At 43.9% G+C, this 17,727-nt stretch overlaps 1 protein-coding gene across 3 annotated transcripts in view; it reads right to left on the bottom strand.

Moving 5' to 3' along the window:
- NCOA1 (nuclear receptor coactivator 1) overlaps window positions 1-17,727 on the bottom strand; it is a 300,977-nt gene that overhangs the window by 207,592 nt on the left and 75,658 nt on the right. For all 3 annotated transcript variants that reach the window (XM_079968417.1, XM_079968416.1, XM_079968413.1), the window contains exon 2: window positions 11,839-12,015. The gene's annotated coding sequence lies outside the window, so the exon portion shown is untranslated. The remainder of the gene's footprint in view (window positions 1-11,838; window positions 12,016-17,727) is intronic.

Here is a 17,727-nt window from a genome sequence, read left to right as displayed (position 1 = left end):
TCCCCCCTTTCTCCCTCTTTTCTTCCTAACCAAACAATGTATGCAACACTAATGCCTCACAACAAATGAAAATGATCTGTAGAAAACACAACTTGAAAAAAGAGACAACGCACGTATTTTTGTAAACTAAGAAATCTTTAATAAAAATATATTGGGGGGAGAGAGAGAGACTGGCTTCCTGGAAGACTATTCTTCCACGCCAGGCTAAGTTTCTGAATTATATTCAATGTTTAAATTTCCTCCAAACCCTCTTCAGCAGTCTGTAATTGGCCACAAAAGTTATACGGCTGTTATTTTATGATTTAATAAATCAAGAGGCTCTTTCCAGTAGGAATTCGCTTAATCAAAAAAAAAAGGCCCTCACTCCACTTTCTTGATTGCTAATGTAATATTTTGTCTTGCTACAAAAGGGACATGCATACAGAACTAGTAATGATTTATGGGCCTCATTTGCTATGCACTTTTGCAAGGAAACATTTTATCCCCCCCCCCCCCATAAAGGCACACCCAACCTCAAGCCCAATGGGGCAGTCCTGGAACAACAGTACAGATGCAATTTCCAGCAGCAATCCTTAGTGGCACCTGGCACACATCACCAGCTGCATTTCCCAGTTTACGGCTGATGCTGCAGCCTTGACATATTTATACATTCCTGAACGTTTTCTGGCACGAGGACTGTTTGCCCTGCTAATTTTGTTTTGCTGCTCTCCACAGCTGTGAACTGATGTTCCTTTAGGAGCAGTGAGGGGGTGAAACCTGGCTTCCCACTTGCCCTTTTCAGGGCAAATGTGAAGAGCTATTTTGTCTTCCTTGAAAAATAAAATCTTTTTAACTATATTCCTACCACATTCAAAGAAAGCAATAGAACTGCTTTATTTTTATTTATTTATTTTGCAAAAACCTCATTGTTAAGATCTTAAGCCTCATTGTTAAGGTCTTTTAGCTGAAGCAGAGAACTCAGTAGCCACAAAAAGGCATGAATGTAAGTGGAATGCATATTTTTACCACGCTTTTATTTATTTATTACCAGTTATTAAAGCAACTTAAAAAAAAGATCCCTGTAAATTCCATTTTCCTTCCACATCCTAATAAGGTGATTCCTTTACGATCCCCTTCCAAATTTGGGCAACAAGGTAATGACAAGAAAGATGCAAAATTATGAATTTTACACAAGGAGAGGAGAGTCATGATAGACCACTGCAACTCCAAGATTGATTTTTCCGCTGCTGAGAATTCTCATGTCTAGGTAACTCTCGGCTGATCAGTTAACACCAGTCTTGAAAAACCTACATTAGCTCCCAGTACGTTTCCGAGCACAATTCAAAGTGTTGGTGTTGACCTTTAAAGCCCTAAACGGCCTCGGTCCAGTATATCTGAAGGAGCGTCTCCACCCCCATCGTTCTGCCCGGACACTGAGGTCCAGCGCCGAGGGCCTTCTGGAGGTTCCCTCATTGCGAGAAGCAAAGCTACAGGGAACCAGGCAGAGGGCCTTCTCGGTAGTGGCGCCCGCCCTGTGGAACGCCCTTCCAGCAGATGTCAAAGCGATAAACAACTACCTGACATTCAGAAGACATCTTAAGGCAGCCCTGTTCAGGGAAGTTTTTAACGTGTGATTTTACTGTATTTTTGGTTTCTATGGAAGCCGCCCAGAGTGGCTGGGGAGGCCCAGTCAGATGGGCAGGGTATAAATAATAAATTATTATTATTATTATTATTATTATTATTATTATTATTATTACTATTATGAGTTTGCAATTTCATGCAACACACCTGATTATGCTGATCTGGCGGACTAGCCTGGATTTGAATCTGCAAGCCCAGTTTCAAATCCATGGACCTTATCCACAGCCCCCTTTCTGCAGAAGAGAATTACAGTGGCCCGTCTTGTCATGTGAGTTGTGAGAATAACCCAAAATAAGCATGAGACAGAGCTCAGTCTCAATGGACATTACAAGTGGCAAAGCACTAGATTTTATCTTCTCCTATCTGGCATCCATCTGTCATGCAAAAAAAGGAAAAGAGGTGGGGTGTATGCTTTTCATTTGTACTGCAACTCCAGGAAATAGACCTGGAGCTAGGGTACGTGCTTCTCCAAAGGCAAACGGGACTGCACACTTCAGAGGACAGAAACTGCCTCAAAGATTACCCAGACAATCACCTCCTCCCCCCAGACAGAGATTCCCCTTCCCATGCTTGCTCTCAGTCCAGAGAAAAGAACCCACAGGAAAATCTGCATAAAAGCCATTCAGTGAATTAAAACAATGCCCTGAACATTAAGGCTACAAAGAAACAGCTGGACAGAAACTCCTCCAAGCTAGAAGCAATCAAACTTTCCGAGGTTTCAGGGGAAGGGAAGCAAACCATTTAACATTTTTATGGGTGAGGGACTGCAAACTGACAACGCTAGCTTGCCAGCTACCTCCTTTGGGAAAAAGAAGAAGAAGAAGAAGAAGAGGAAAGAAGACTAAACAGTTTTCAATCATGGTGTAAGGAGGGCAGGTCATCAGCACCCATGGATTTTCAGCATCAACCGGTACTCGCTGGAACACTGTTCAAACTTCAAGTTAAAGTAAAGCCTAAAATGGCTCAAGCCCAACACACCTAAGATGATTGCATCCAGCCATGTATTTTCAATCACAGGTGGCTGCTTGTCCTGAATCTTCTGGATAGGATTGTGGCGGCAGATGATGATGATGATGATGATGATGATTTGCATCACCTCCTCAATCTTATTGCTTGCCCAAGTCCCTTTGAAAAACTACAACCCACAAAACCTGGTGCTAAGGAGAGGGCATTTTTAATTCTCCTCTTTTAAAAATAACAATGCTTTGGATTGAGTACCTATTAAATAATTAGGATAATTACAGTGCCAACACCAGCTGGTGCTATATAAAGGTTCCCATATATCAATGCCATTCCTCAATGCAAGTATATTAAAAGCCTGCCATTAGTATAAAAACCTCACTAAAGTGTATCTCAAATTTTAATTTTAGTTCTTAGATTGGGGTGGGGAACCTTCAGGCTTTGGGGGCTCCAATTTGACCAGTGAGAGCATTTCTTCCCCCCCCCAAAAAAAAACCACACCCATCAGCTGTTGTCACTGGTGATGTCAGCTGGGGGGGGGGGCTGCTTAGGAATCCTGTCTGGTCCAATCCCTTCAACCTCTGTAAAGTCTCTCTCTTTAAAAAAAGATAATGCAGCAAAAGCAAGGAGACCCTGTTTTCTTCTTTACTGCTGCACAACAGAGCAGTCCCTTTCAGAGCTGCTGTTTGCTTTATGCAGACCCTGGCTCTGACAGGGACTGCTCTGTCATGCAGCTATGAAGAAACAGGGACTCTTTGAAGGAGTCTCCTCACCCACCCGCCTTTAAAAACCACTGGAGCAATCTTTAAGGAGGGGAAGAGTTTGTTGCACAGAGCATTCAGCCCCCACTCAGGTAGGATCACAGGGGCTGCCTTAAAGCAGGCGCCCTTTGCGCAATTAGCTTCCTGTTGCATGTGCTTTCATGGGCAACCTCCTTCACTGATTGCAACCAGTCTCTGATGACACCCGGTTGCTGTCCACCCCTTAATTAGTTGGCTTTCCAGGTGCCGCAGCACTTTTGTCTGATGCTGCTGGTTTTAAGATAGCCCCTCGTTTGGAAAGTGTGGGATTAGTTACTTTCAATAAGAATGTTAACAAGTTTCTAGATAAAATAATATATTGAGTTTACAACAGTGTGGTCAACCTGCTTATAAAAGAAGATATTGATGTGCTAACCAAGTTGTTGTTTTTTAAGCAGACCTTTAGCGTTACATATTGCTCATATAATTGAAATTTCAAAATGCATGATCTCAGTCACTGCAAGACCTTCGCTACAATAAGCTTCCAGATTCTTATATACATATATTTAAAAATCTCTCAGTGCACATTAAATAAAGATCTGCATAATTTCATGAGCACAAGACACAATGCCCACATTTATAATTGAAATCAAATTTCTTTCACTCAGTTCTCATTCACTGAAGACTGAAAGGTTTGTTAATGTGTTAGGTCTCTCTGTCAGATTGCTTAAAAGCCTGGAGTTGTTTCTCCACCCAACCTTGAAGACTTTTCAGTATTTACTGTGAACGAAGCCAAGCAGTCACCTCTGGTTCTTGTAAATGTTAACACGAACATGCAGGGAAAGGGGAGACTCTTTTCAAAGCTAACCGAATTATGCTCACCACTGAGCTGAGGACTGTTCCAAGAAGAAAGCATCTCGTTAGCTACCTTACTAAACATCTTAATATTGTCTAAACAAACCTCCCAGCAATTTATTCTGTTCACACTTTGTAGGCAACGAAGCGAAGTGCCTTTTCCTTGCACCCCCTCTCTCCAATCTGAGACACCCAACATATGGCTAAGTGCGAGTGAGCTGCGTGCAGCTCCCGTGTTTAGCACACACACAAAAAACACAAGACGCAGAATGTAAGGAAATGGAGTGATCACTTGGGGGACCAAGTTTCTGTGCCTCTCTCAGATTCTGTCCCCACGGCCTGTGGTCTCTGCACACAGAGTTCTTTCTGCAGGATAAAAAGGGTAAAGGATCCCCTGACCAATCAATCAATCAAACCTTTATTGCATTAGCATACAGCCATAGCAGGATTAAAAAAAAATGCTAGAGACAAACAACCAAACAAAATTCAAAGCGATATTACTGCGAATGTATATAAAGCATATAATGGCCCCAAAACAGGCTCGGGACATTAGGTTAAAAAGGTAATAAAAGAATTAAGACAGGTCCAGGTCTGGGACACACTACCCCGTCAGAGTAGCCCTGAGTTTCAAGGCCTGCACTATAAAGATTGCCACCCCACGTGTAACTTGGGGATTTGTGTCCACAAGAAGCGATTTCAAACAGTCTTCCTCAGATGTGATGGTGGACGGGATCAAGAGGGGGAGCCTAGTTCTTATTAGCTCATAAATAGGGCAGTAGAAAAAGAAATGTATGAAGTCCTCTACTTCATTCATTGTGCATGGACATAGATGCTGAGTAATAGGGGTCTTAAAGTAAATCCCCTGCAGGAAGGCCGTGGGTATAGAATGGAAACGGGCCATGGTAAACGCTCTTCTCAAATTGGGCTCCGTCAGGTCTATCAAGTAGTTGGCAAGTGATCTTACCACTTTCACTTTAGGGAGCCACATGGAGAGGCGAGCTGTGATGGACTGTGCCCGGTCCATGGCCTCGTCTCTAGTAAGAATCCAGGCCCGGATTTTATGTTGATCCCAAGCTGACAGCGTGTCCAGATCTGGGAGGGAGTAGCGTGCAGTAATAGTCTCCATGGCCTTGGACCATTTATTGCTATGAGAACTAGTTAAAAAGGCTTGCCTGGCTAAAAGGGAACCTGGGGCTTTGATTAATTTACAATAAAAACTAATAATTCTAATGTGGGCTCTCGCAACAATGGAGGGGAGGCCCAGTTCTGTTCTTAACTGTGCAGCAACCGAGCCCTTGGGGAGACCCAGCACCTTTCGTGCAAAGGAGTTTTGTAGAATCTCGAGCCGTTGTAGTGTTTTTAAATTCCACCCCCAGATTTCAACCCCATACAGTAGCATCGGGAGGACTTTGCTGATAAATGCTTTTCTGATTGGTGGAACCAACTGGCCGCCTTTTGCATAGAAGAATTTCTCCAAAGCTTTGATGGTTCTACGGGCAGCCAGGATGGACATATTTAGGTGAGCTGACCAGCTAAGCCCATACTGAAAAGTGATACCCAAATACTTGAATGCTGAACAATATTCAATAGAGTGGCCCTCAAAATTCCAGAATGGCTTCCGAGTTTTCGTGCCAAAAGTAAGAATTTTGGTTTTGGCGAAATTGATTTTGAGGGAGTTGGTATCACAATATGTCATGAGCCCTCTGAGAATGTTGTTTAAGCCCTGCTTGGTTAAAGACAGTATCACCATGTCGTCCGCGTAGAGTAATATGGGGGATCCCCTGACCATTAGGTCTAGTCGTGGCCGACTCGGGGGTTGCGGCACTCATCTCACTTTATTGGCCGAGGGAGCCAGCGTACATCTTCCAGGTCATGTGGCCAGCATGACAAAGCCGCTTCTGGCGAACCAGTGCAGTGCACTGAAATGCCGTTTACCTTCCCGCCGGAGAGGTACCTATTTATCTACTTGCACTTTGACGTGCTTTCGAACTGCTAGGTTGGCAGGAGCAGGAACCGAGCTACGGGAGCTCACCCGGTCGCAGGGATTCGAACCGCCGACCTTCTGATCGGCAAGACCTAGGCTCTGTGGTTTAACCCACCGCGCCACCCGCGTCTGCTGCAAATGCAACACTGCACAGCCGGGGGTCAGATCCTGAACCACACTGCCGTGCCCTCATTCCTCCCTTGAGTCAAATCGTGAAAGCCTGAACAGTGCATGTCAAAGCCTAGGATCAGCTTTAATTTTAATTTAATTTATTTGGATTTGCACACTGCCTTTCATTATGCAGATCCAAGTTTGCAATAGAAATGTTTAGACCTTAAAATGAAATGGCCAAATACAAAGCAATAAAAATTACCAAGGCCAGGGCGAGCTAATAATGTTGTTCCCCAGTTGTGGAGGGGGTGGAAGACAGTAGGTGCACCTGCCTCTAGGAAATGAGCTCCGACTTGAGCAAAAGGGCTGCCACTCTCAAACAAGTTGAGCTTGGCATGCAACTACTTGGCACAGACACTCTGCTCGTGCCTCTTCCTGTTATTCCCTCAACAGCACTATTGATCCTGGGATTAACGGGACAAACTGTCCACAAGATGACAAATCCTGCAGGCTTGACGTACCTCAGGGCAGGCCGTGGCCTGCAGAACACACAAGGAGCGTGCCTGGTCTTAACTGGAGCGCCTCAGCTTTCTGGATCTGCTTCCAGTTCTTCGCCTGGGCAATAAGCCCTTCCAGCAATGATGGGCCCCATTAAACCAGATTGCTTTGCCCTCTGTTTCTTGCATCTGGTTCCTGAGTTTCTGCCGAGCTTCTCACCCCTGATCCAGACTGGCTGAGCCTTTTGAGCCTGCCAAGCCCCTTGCCTGGGATCTGACCTTTCGTCTACCTGTTTTCAAGCCTATTACAGGTGCACCTAGAAAACAGGCAGGAATACCTGGTGGTTAAGTAATGCTAATACGTGCTAGCTTGGGTCTCTTCTAAGGGAAGCTGAGATATGGTATCTATGATTAATCACTTTGGTAGTTTTATCCTTGCGTTTTGCTTCATTTCTGCATCTGGCAGCATTTTCCTATGAAGCTGCAGTTTGATACTTGCCTTATCCAAGGTGAAATAAAATGAACTGCCCCCTTTTCACTATGACAGGGGAGGGGAAAACAGAAAGTAGCTTTCTGGCAGATGGATCAAACTTGGCCCTCCAGCTGTTTTGGGACTACAACTCCCATCATCCCTAGCTAACAGGACCAGTGGTCAGGGATAATGGGAACAGTAGTCCCAAGACAGCTGGAGGGTCAAGTTTGGCCATGCCTGCAACAAATTAAAGCAGAAGACTGGCCAAATGACATTACCAGTTAACAAAGGGGGGTGCGCAATGGGGGTGTCACATTGTACAGCAACCCTGTGTTCATCATCTTGCCAACTTATTCCCACAGGGACATCCAACTCCCAACATCTACTCGGGGGGGGGGGGAGAACTGGCAGTGATCTATCCATTTTAGGGGGAAGGGCTTTGCAAAGCTGTTAAGCTTTTTTTTTTTTTAGAGGGGGGCTTCCCAAAGTTGTTGATAAGTTGATAAGTGTGCAGACAACAATGGAACACACACTAAACGCGACACAGAAAACAACAAGAGGGGAGAGGGGCGGATACATGATTGTAAACAACGTGAGCTATAAGGATCCTGCGATCGATCATGATCATCCGGACGCCGACCTGTCAATCGCGGCTGACCAGTTGGACACCCCTAGAGTTATAACCAAACCTATCCCAGCCCATTTCAAGCAAGGTAGTACTATCCTGGTAGGAAGTGGGGGTTGAGGGTAAACTCAAACCTTTTGCCAAAGACATTTATACTAGTAAAGGTAAAGGTAAAGGTACCCCTGCCCGTACGGGCCAGTCTTGACAGACTCTGGGGTTGTGCGCCCATCTCACTTAAGAGGCCAGGGGCCAGCGCTGTCCGGAGACACTTCCGGGTCACGTGGCCAGCGTGACATCGCTGCTCTGGCGAGCCAGAGCCGCACACGGAAACGCCGTTTACCTTCCCGCTGGTAAGCGGTCCCTATTTATCTACTTGCACCCGGAGGTGCTTTCAAACTGCTAGGTTGGCAGGCGCTGGGACCGAGCAGCGGGAGCGCACCCCGCCGCAGGGATTCGAACCGCCGACCTTTCGATCGGCAAGCCCTAGGCGCTGAGGCTTTAACCCACAGCGCCACCTGCGACATTTATACTATTGAGGTACTAAAACTTGGGGTGATGATAACAGAAGCCTGAAATTCCTTTACATCTAAACAACATAATTTACATATTACACAGGAACTAAGCTACATCTGGTGAACATGTGGCACTAACACAAAAGACCACCATTAGAAACCTTTTATTACATTTATTTTCCCAAATTGTTTATTGTTTTAAATGCTTTTTATCCCACCTTTCTTAAAAAGTAAGCAGTAAGTAAGTTTACAAGTCAAGTAAGACAAAAACATGAACTGAACTCATTAACAGCAAACAATAAATATGAACAAATGCCAAGAGGTTCCAAGTCTCCTGCTGTGGGTTTCATAATCTAATGCATCAATAGATTCCAGAATTAATTCCTAAAATGTCTGCCTGGCGTTTGCCTTTGGGAAGAAAATGCATGGATGTGGGGCACAGACCCACAACACATATTTGCCTAACCGCCACCAGACAAATTCAGAGGGTAGATGGATAGGACCTCACCTGCACAGCATTTTGAGTGCTCCCAGCCACCAAATGAAAAATAAAAATTTTAAAAAAGAAGGGGAAGAGGCAGGAGACACCACTCCTATTCACGGCCCTCCCGTGGTGGTATATTTCTGATGAGTTTTATCACTGAACTAGAGAAGAGTATATAATCATACTCTGCCAAAAGTGGCAAACCATCTTCAGAGATAGGAATACAGTGAGCTTAGGTGGCAAAGAGGCTGACTCGACTGATGTCTGCTATTACTTGTCACAGAAACAGGACAGTCTGGCTTAGCATTCAAATAAGCCACATGGTGAGCTACAGCCTCACATACTCATAGCGACTTTCTCCTCCACCTCTGCAGCTGAAAGAAGGAGAATGAAAGCGTCAGTGCTCAGCTTTGAAGAAAGTGCAGTTTCCATTATGTTAGAATAAACTACACTTCCCTGAATACTAACTGTGGTTAGCTAAACCAGGATCTGAAACCGTTGCTTGATCCTGGTTTGTGTGAACTAACCACAGTTAGAATAAACCAGTTTTCAGACTTCAACCGCAACAGGAAACAGCAATTTGTTCAAAAGCAAAAGTAAAAACTTTCACTGCCCTCTCTTAACACACAAAGGGGTGGGGAGGGCATATTAAACAGAGGCTCACCATAGTCTACTGTTTAGCAATACCTCTGACTGTTACCATATTAATGGCATGTATGTTTAAGAAGATAAACTGCTGAAGCTGCAGAACCGTTTCCATTTGTTTCTGTGGGGTTTCTAAGAGAAGGCACTGCATCCTCAAAAAACGACATTATTCAAAGTTCAGTCAGGTGGAAGATGCAATGGGAACAAAACAGTTGTTTTGAAAATTCACTGCCATTTTCACCTTCTTTGGTGAAAGAAGAGAATGTTAAATTACAGTATATTAAGATAAATTATTAGGATAAAAACAAAGATGAAGGATTTGCTGAAATATCTAACTGAACCAGAATACAAAGAGGGGAGGTGTGAGGAGGTCAAGGAAATAAGCTAAAGAAAGAAAGTTATGTAAAGGTTTGATTTGTTCTTTTTTTTATTATTCTAGGCATCTTTTTTTCTTTCTTGTCTGTTTTCCATTTTTTATCTTTTTTCTTTGAGGTGACTTGTTTTTATGTTTTGCTTTCTTTTTTGGTTTAATTGGGTGTTTTCCTGTTGTGAATTTTTTTTTTTATTACTTATGTAACCTTTAAAATTTTAATAAAAATCTTTTTTTAAAAAAATGAAAATTCACTGCCAATTTAGTGACTTACAAGTTGTAGCTTTGGAGGGGGTTTCATAATTGTAAGGGTCATGCGGTGCGCGGGTTGTTGGGAGAGAGACAGTACTTCTGGTGGGGGAAACATTGCATTCCTTCTAGAGTAGCTTGTCCAACTTTGGTCCCCATCCTGCACTCAGCTCTCACCTGTGGCTTCTAGAAGATATCAGTACGTGACAGCAGCCACACCCTGGGAAACAGCTTTGACTGGCTGGCTAAACCAGGTGAGGGTAGCTTATGGGTCTCAAAGTTAAGATGCTGCATGTGAAGACTGCTTCTAACAGATTGAGAAGTTGAGAACAAGAGTGGGTCCAACAATCAAGAAGGCGGTTTCTGCACATGCTGTGCGGGAAGCGAGGGGCAGATGGGGCTCGTCAACCTGGGAGAAGGAAAACTCTGGCCCTAAACCTCTGCTGCCTTCTGGCATGTCTTCAGGAGAAGAAACGGCTACGGAGTAAGCCCTACACAAATCTGGAGTGGGGTCCCTAAGACGCTTGGGTGGCGCCTTGTACGCCTCCTTCCGGCAACTCCTACAGCCAAGCTGGTGCCAAATGTCTTGCTCTGCTTTCCTTTGGACCACATCAGCGAGGTCAAGAGGGGGGTCTTGTCGTTTTGGCAGCCCAGGAGCTCTGTACACACTGCCCAGGCTTGCACCTGGGAAGGTCACTTCGGGTCTGCTAACACAGAGGTTTGACTTCAACTCCATAGGCGCGTTCCATTGTCTCTCAAGACAGACAGATGCCGACAAATCATAAGTGTTGAAAGCAGTGATGGAAATACACCCCACTCCCTATCCCCAATAAGCCAGATGTTGATATGGCAGATTAGCAGTCATCATGGGACAGAATAAGTGGGTTTTTCTCTGCTCACTGTCCATCAGGGCCATTCTCAGGCTACATCTTAACAAAAGCTCTTGGGTATGCTTAGCCTGGATAAGAGGAGAAACGTCTAAAGGGCTGTCCCATGGAGCCAACTTGTTTTCTCCAGCTCTGGAAAGTTGGACCCGAACCAATGGCTTCAAGTTACAATAAAAAAGATTACTATTTATTATTATTATTTATTTAATTTCTATACCGTCCTATACCCAGAGGTCCAAAGAAACATAAGGAAAAACTTTCTGACAGTATGAGCTGTTCAACAGTGGAATGGACTTCCTTGGAGGGTGGTGGTCACTCCTTCCTTGGAGGTTTTTAAGCACAGAATGGATGACCATTTGTCATGGATGCTTTGGTTGGGATTCCTGCATTGCAGGGGGTTGGACGAGATGACCCTCTTGACCCCTTCCAACCCTTCAGTTCTATGATTCCTGCAATCAAGCAATTATCCTCTGCTTCTCAAGCCCAATGGCAGCTAGCAATCTGCACTGCAGTTGGGGCAAGGAAGCCATTCTGTTTCCAACATCCACCAAACTGGTGCTTGCGTGCATTAGAGGCGAGTTTGGTAACATCAAGTGCAACATAACAGGGCTCGGTGTTGATAATACACTGAAAACAAATTCGCAGAACAAGCAGCAAACAATGAAAAACAAGGATTCCTGCTTTGGGCAGTTCCATCAATTAGTTCCACATTAAGAAAGGCTTCTGTACAAAACTTATCTGACAGGTTTAAACAATTTAAACAGGTTTAAATTTTATTTTATTTAAGGAGTAAGGTATGAAATAATCTGGGAAACACAACTTACCTCTACCTTTCCAGAGGTGGAAGATAATTCATGAGGAAACTAAAATCAGACTCTTCGGTAAATCACATAAGCCGAGTAAAGGAATCTTAGAACTTCTGCAAACAGGTGCATCTATCGTCAATGGGCAGCTGTCAGCTTAAGTCTCCAGTGGAAGGCCTCAGCATCAATTACTGAATTCTGGAGAGGAAAAAAGCAAGTCTTCCAATTAGCTCAACAACCTTGGACTCGAATTCCAGATTAACCATGTCACAAACGAAAATACTTAATTTCCAGATGGCACTCATTGCACGGATCAAAAGTGTTCCCAGTTCCTGCAATCCAGGCATAGATGGTGCTTCAACCAATCCTGGGGGACATCAGGACTTGTCCCCCCAAAGTCCCTGTACCTCCACATGCAAAACCAAACCAAAAACCAACCACTAAACTACATGCAGAGGTTGTACTACTTCTAAGGAGAGGGGACACTTCAGAAAAGTGCCATCTAGCTTAATATTGTCTACAATATTGTTCTCCCTGCCCTACCTGGAGACGCCAACGATTGAATCTGGGCAGTTTGTTTCTGCCTCTTCCTAGCAAAAGGTGTTATGGAATACATATTGAAAACAAGTCGCAAAAAGCTCTGATTCAGCACCAGTGCTGTACCCATCTGGCTTCCAGTTCATTCCCCATGGGGCAGTAAGGTTGATGTGAGCTTTTCCACCAGCACCCCACTCAAAGACACTACAGTGGTACCTCAGGTTACATACGCTTCAGGTTACAGACTCTGCTAACCCAGAAATAGTGCTTCAGGTTAAGAACTTTGCTTCAGGATGAGAACAGAAATTGTGCTCCAGCGGCACAGCAGCAGTGGGAGGCCCCATTGGCTAAAGTGGTGCTTCAGGTTAAGAACAGATTCAGGTTAAGTACGGACCTCCGGAACGAATTAAGTACTTAACCTGAGGCACCACTGTATATTTGCCAGAGCTACAGAAAGGCACAATCCCCTTTCTCTCCTCATTGCCTTCTAGAACCCTGCTTTGATCAGATTTGCTTTCAAAAGCAATTAAGGCAATTACGTACTTTTAGACCAGTGGAGGACAAATGCTGGCCAATGGCCCAAATACCAGAACAGCTTCTGAGAAGTATGTAGAATAGATCTCAACTTCTTCTGTTAAGTTACCACCTGAATGAATGTAGGGATAAGTTCAAACATGCAACAGCATTTTTTTTATAAAAAAAAAAGCAGTTTGTCAGGAAGACTCTTGTTTTGCACAGCTAGGATTTCCCCAGATGCAGAATTTCCAAGAAGGAAATGCAGGGATTCCTGCACGTGCTGCTGTTGCATTGCATTTGAATCATGAGGGGCTGAAGCAGGGTCAACCTTTCTGCTGCAGATTCTGCAAAAACACCTAGCTATGGGCTGACTCTCTTTCCTTTTGACGTGGAGTCTCGAACTAGTGCTAAAACAGACAAGAGTGGCTGTCTGAACAGTCACTATCTGTCTGCTGTGTATGCAAAAGATGAAAGTTAGAGGCAGGTGAAGACTTCTTCCTTCCACTCACAGACCAGTTCTTTCTTTTCTTTTCATTTTTAGTGTTTTCATAGTTCTATATGTTGTAGCTGCTTCTTGGGAGGAAAGCAATGACAAACCTAGACAGCATCTTAAAAAGCAGAGACATCACCTTGCCAACAAAGGCCATATAGTTAAAGCTATGGTTTTCCCAGTAATGGTGTATGGAAGGGAGAGCTGGACCATAAAGAAGGCTGATCGCCGAAGAATGGATGCTTTTGAATTATGGTGTTGGAGGAGACTCTTGAGAGTCCCATGGACTGCAAGAAGATCAAATCTCTCCATTCTTAAGGAAATCAGCCCTGAGTGCTCACTGGAAGGACCGATCCTGAACCTGAGGCTCCAAGACTTTGGCCACCTCATGAGAAGAGAAAACTCGCTGGAAAAGACCCTGATGTTGGGAAAGATGGAAGGCACAAGGAGAAGGGGACGACAGAGGACAAGATGGTGGGACAGTGTTCTCAAAGCTACCAGCATGAGTTTGACCAAACTGCGGGAGGCAGTGGAAGACAGGAGTGCCTGGCGTGCTCTGGTCCAGGGGGTCACGAAGAGGCGGACACGACTAAACGACTAAACAACAACAACAACAATATGTTGTAGCAGCAGTTTTCCTGTTTTGCAGTGCCACCTTTCTCAGATAGTAATTTTAATATTCTCAGTGGGGATTTTGTTTTTCTTTAGTGTTTGGTTCAAACTGGAATTTTGTCACTGAGGTTAATCAATGTATTTAAAAATCACGTACTGTTGTATTTTTAATTATTACTTTAAGTTGCCTACAGGCACTTTGTGTTAGGAGATACAAAAACGTTAACAACTGAACCACAAAATAATAAAAAGCAGGTCCAATTCACTGCGGATTGTGTCCAACACCGTGTGAGCTGAGTTCTGCCTGCACAATGGGACTTCCCCCTTTCTCTCCCTGCACACTCCCAAAATTTGCTCCCTGAATCCTCTGAAGGGGAGAGGACGGCTCACGATTTCTGTCCAATTATCAAGAGTTATCAAAATATTTTGCTTTGGGCAGTAGCAATTTCAGAATAAAAATCCTGTAAGAGAAATGAAGTATGTCCAACTGGCATTCAGCCATCTGCCACATTTATGAAACTTGATATGCTAATTTTATTAAGTGCATGGATAAAAAATTGCACGTTAGCTGCAGCCCACAATATTTATTCAAATCCTTTCTGCTGATCAAATTATCAGAGCTTGCTTTATTTGACCTCAATGCAAATGTGACATTAGCATGGTGGCAGCCAAGAAAACACACTGCCATGTGAGTGTGGCTCCACACAGTTATTGCTACATCAGTAAACGGCAACACGTATGGAACACCCTTTTATCAGTGACACCCTTTTTACAAGAGATGCTGCAAGTTACAGTAGTCCGGAGGCATTCCATGCAAAAGACAAAGTCACAAGGCTCAAAGTTTGCAAAACAACTGTAGCCGCAAGGAGCCCCAGCCACATGGAAGTCATTTGCAGCCAGCACTGTACCAATCCCACATCTTGAATTGCTCCATGGATTATTTTAGATTCAGAGCACAAAGGTTTCCCCTCTTAGGACTCCTCCAGATGACCTGTTTATTGAGTATTTATTCTGATTTTCTTGCAGGGCAGTTATGCAACAAGGAAGATTCATCCTAATTTGTTTGCTGGGTGTTTATACGTCTTCCCATTAATCAGTCTTCACCACTCACTTTTCAGCACATTCCTCCATCACTTTCCTAACATTAAAAAAATAAAATAGATTTGTTGATGTGATGGTTTGTGTATGCTCTTCGCAATAAGCACCCTCTGCTCACTCAGAGAGATATTTACAGTTCTTTATTTTACATATGTACAAGCAACACAGTACAATCATGCATCCTAATCGTCCGGTTCAGATTCGGGGAGTGGTCTTCTCCTGCTTCTCTTCCAACAGAAAAGACGGGGAAGCTTCATGGGACGTCTCTGATCCCTGCCCTTTGACCTTCTCCTTTCCTGTCCTGAAGGCACAGGCTCTCCGTCTGTTCCTGAGCTCCCTGTGCGGTGCTGGGGCTCTGCTTCAGCATCAGAGAGCCTTCCCGCCTCCTGGCTCTCTACCTCTTCCCCTTCCATCACTTCCTCTCTGTCTCCTTCTGACTGTTCCCGCTCTGACTCTTCTCCTCCCCCCCCCCCCGAACTCAAAGGCGTTCCTTGGCATAGGGCGGCAGAGTTCTTTAGCCCAGTTCAATTGTGCAAAGCTAAATTTCCATTATGTGCTTGAATCCCTCCTGAAACATTGACAGTCTGGCAGTGCCCTAAAAATTCATTATACAAGTCCTCTCTCCTGTGCTCCAAAATGCATTGACAAAGGGCTTTTGGCTTATTAATATAAATTTCTACTAGAAAACTAAAAAAACACACACACACAACAACCCTTGTAAAGAACAAATAATGATCCCAGAGGATGCATGTGCTGCAGAGGCAAGAAGAAATCTTGGAACGGAACTGTTTGGAGCCTTCCCTTCCTCCACTTCCCACCTAGAAAAATCAAGGTTGTTTTTCTTTTCTGCAAGTGTTGGAACAACCCATTTAGTTTAAAACCAGTAATAGGCATTGCAGAATGGGGAAAATCTCTTCTCCTCTTTGGCCTGGTGACATCTTATTATAAGAGCAACTGCAATTCAAAGATAATTAACACCCACAAATGGTTCTTGAAGGCGATCCACCTATTGTGCTTGAATTTCTCTTCCCTTCCCAAGGCCTACGCATTTGCCAAAAGATGTTTTCGTTACTTGCAGATTTTCTTCTTCTTCTTTATACCACCACTAGACCACATTAATGGATGCCAAGGTCTTTTGCTTCCTTAATGTCATCACAAGCTGTTGCTTCCAGAGTCATCTGCCTTTGAGTGATTCAGCAGAGATGATCGACTGTGGGAGGATTTAACCGGTTTTAAGATGCATCTTAATGCTCCTTCCATGCACGTAATAAAGTGCGACTGACAGAAACTGAACTTCAACCTGCTGCAAGTTAATTACTACTAACAGCAGTAATTGGTTCAGCGTTGTATTTTGCCCCATGCATTAAGCCACAAACATTCTCTTCTTGTAAACCACCCGTGAGCTCGAGAGTCCATGGTTCGTCCAACAAGTCTTTGGCATCTGAAACCAGATTCCATGGAACCAACTCTCTTATTAAGGGAATCAGAACAGAATCATTTATTTAAAATAATAGTTTAACCAACAAAGGCAGTTGACACCTGAACAAAATAACCCATGGGATATGCATGACAGCATTGCACAGAATAATTTATTCAATACTGTCCCCCATATGCTAAACAAGAAACACTTCAACATCCACAGGCTACAAAGACCATGAAATCATTCCTGCTCTCTTGAAATTCCCCAGAAACAGGCACTGGGGGCAAGGGGAGCAATGCTAAACTCCAGCCTCGACAGGCTCCCTGTTGAAATTCAACCTGCTCCAGTTCTAAACAGCTGCATTCTGCGTTACAGATACGGTCAACCACTCCAAAGAGGAATTTTTCACGCTCTCTCCACTATTAAGATTTGATAGTTTATAACAGAAACCCCAACAGCCTTAAGCAGATGTCGCTGTCACTTCCTCTGCCAAAATTCATAACTTTTGATGGGAAATAGTACTTTTGTGGGGGTTTTTTAATACAGCCAGCAATAAAATGAAAGATTATTATAATTTGCTAAGATTCTAAAGAGTGATTGGTACTGCACATTACCAGTTTTAATTTAATCATTCTAGTTGTATCTGATGGGTTATGCAAAGAAGTCTAAAATGCACTTTTATGGCGACTCAGTTCATTTTGAGGGTCCCCCCCCCCTCCAGCCCTAATTAGAAAAGGAAGTAATTTCCTTTCCTCTAATCGAGCTCAAGTAATATGCCTCAAACTATTTACCTTTCCATCTCCTCAGAATGAAGCAACAGCTCATTCTAAGATCTTTTGAATGAAGAATAAAACTAGAATACTCTGTATTTCTATTATAAATTTGACAATCCATATACAATCACTTTTGGAGAGGCCCTTCTCTCTTTCTGATGGCTTCGCTACTGCTCAGAGCACAGCACCAGCAACTTCTCACTCCTAAAAGGGAAGGAGTTTACTACCACAGAAATGGGATTAAGAACAAACAGCTGCGAATGTATAAATGGAAATGAAGAACAGATAAGGCTGGATATAAGCAGTAGTTTCCCCCCCACACTGGTGGTAAGAAGAGATCCTCTTCACACAAAAAGCTGCTAGCACCTGCAAACTGAGGTTTAAATAGTCAAGGGTTTGCCCGGTGCTTTCATGTTCAGGTGCCGAGATCAGTCAAAAGGGGGCCCTCTTGGTAGCTCCTCTGC

This window comes from Podarcis cretensis, assembly GCF_951804945.1.
Source record: "Podarcis cretensis genome assembly, chromosome: 3".
Lineage (NCBI taxonomy): Eukaryota > Metazoa > Chordata > Lepidosauria > Squamata > Lacertidae > Podarcis > Podarcis cretensis.
Note: the sequence above shows the minus strand (reverse complement) of the source record. Positions and strands in the feature narration are given on the sequence as shown.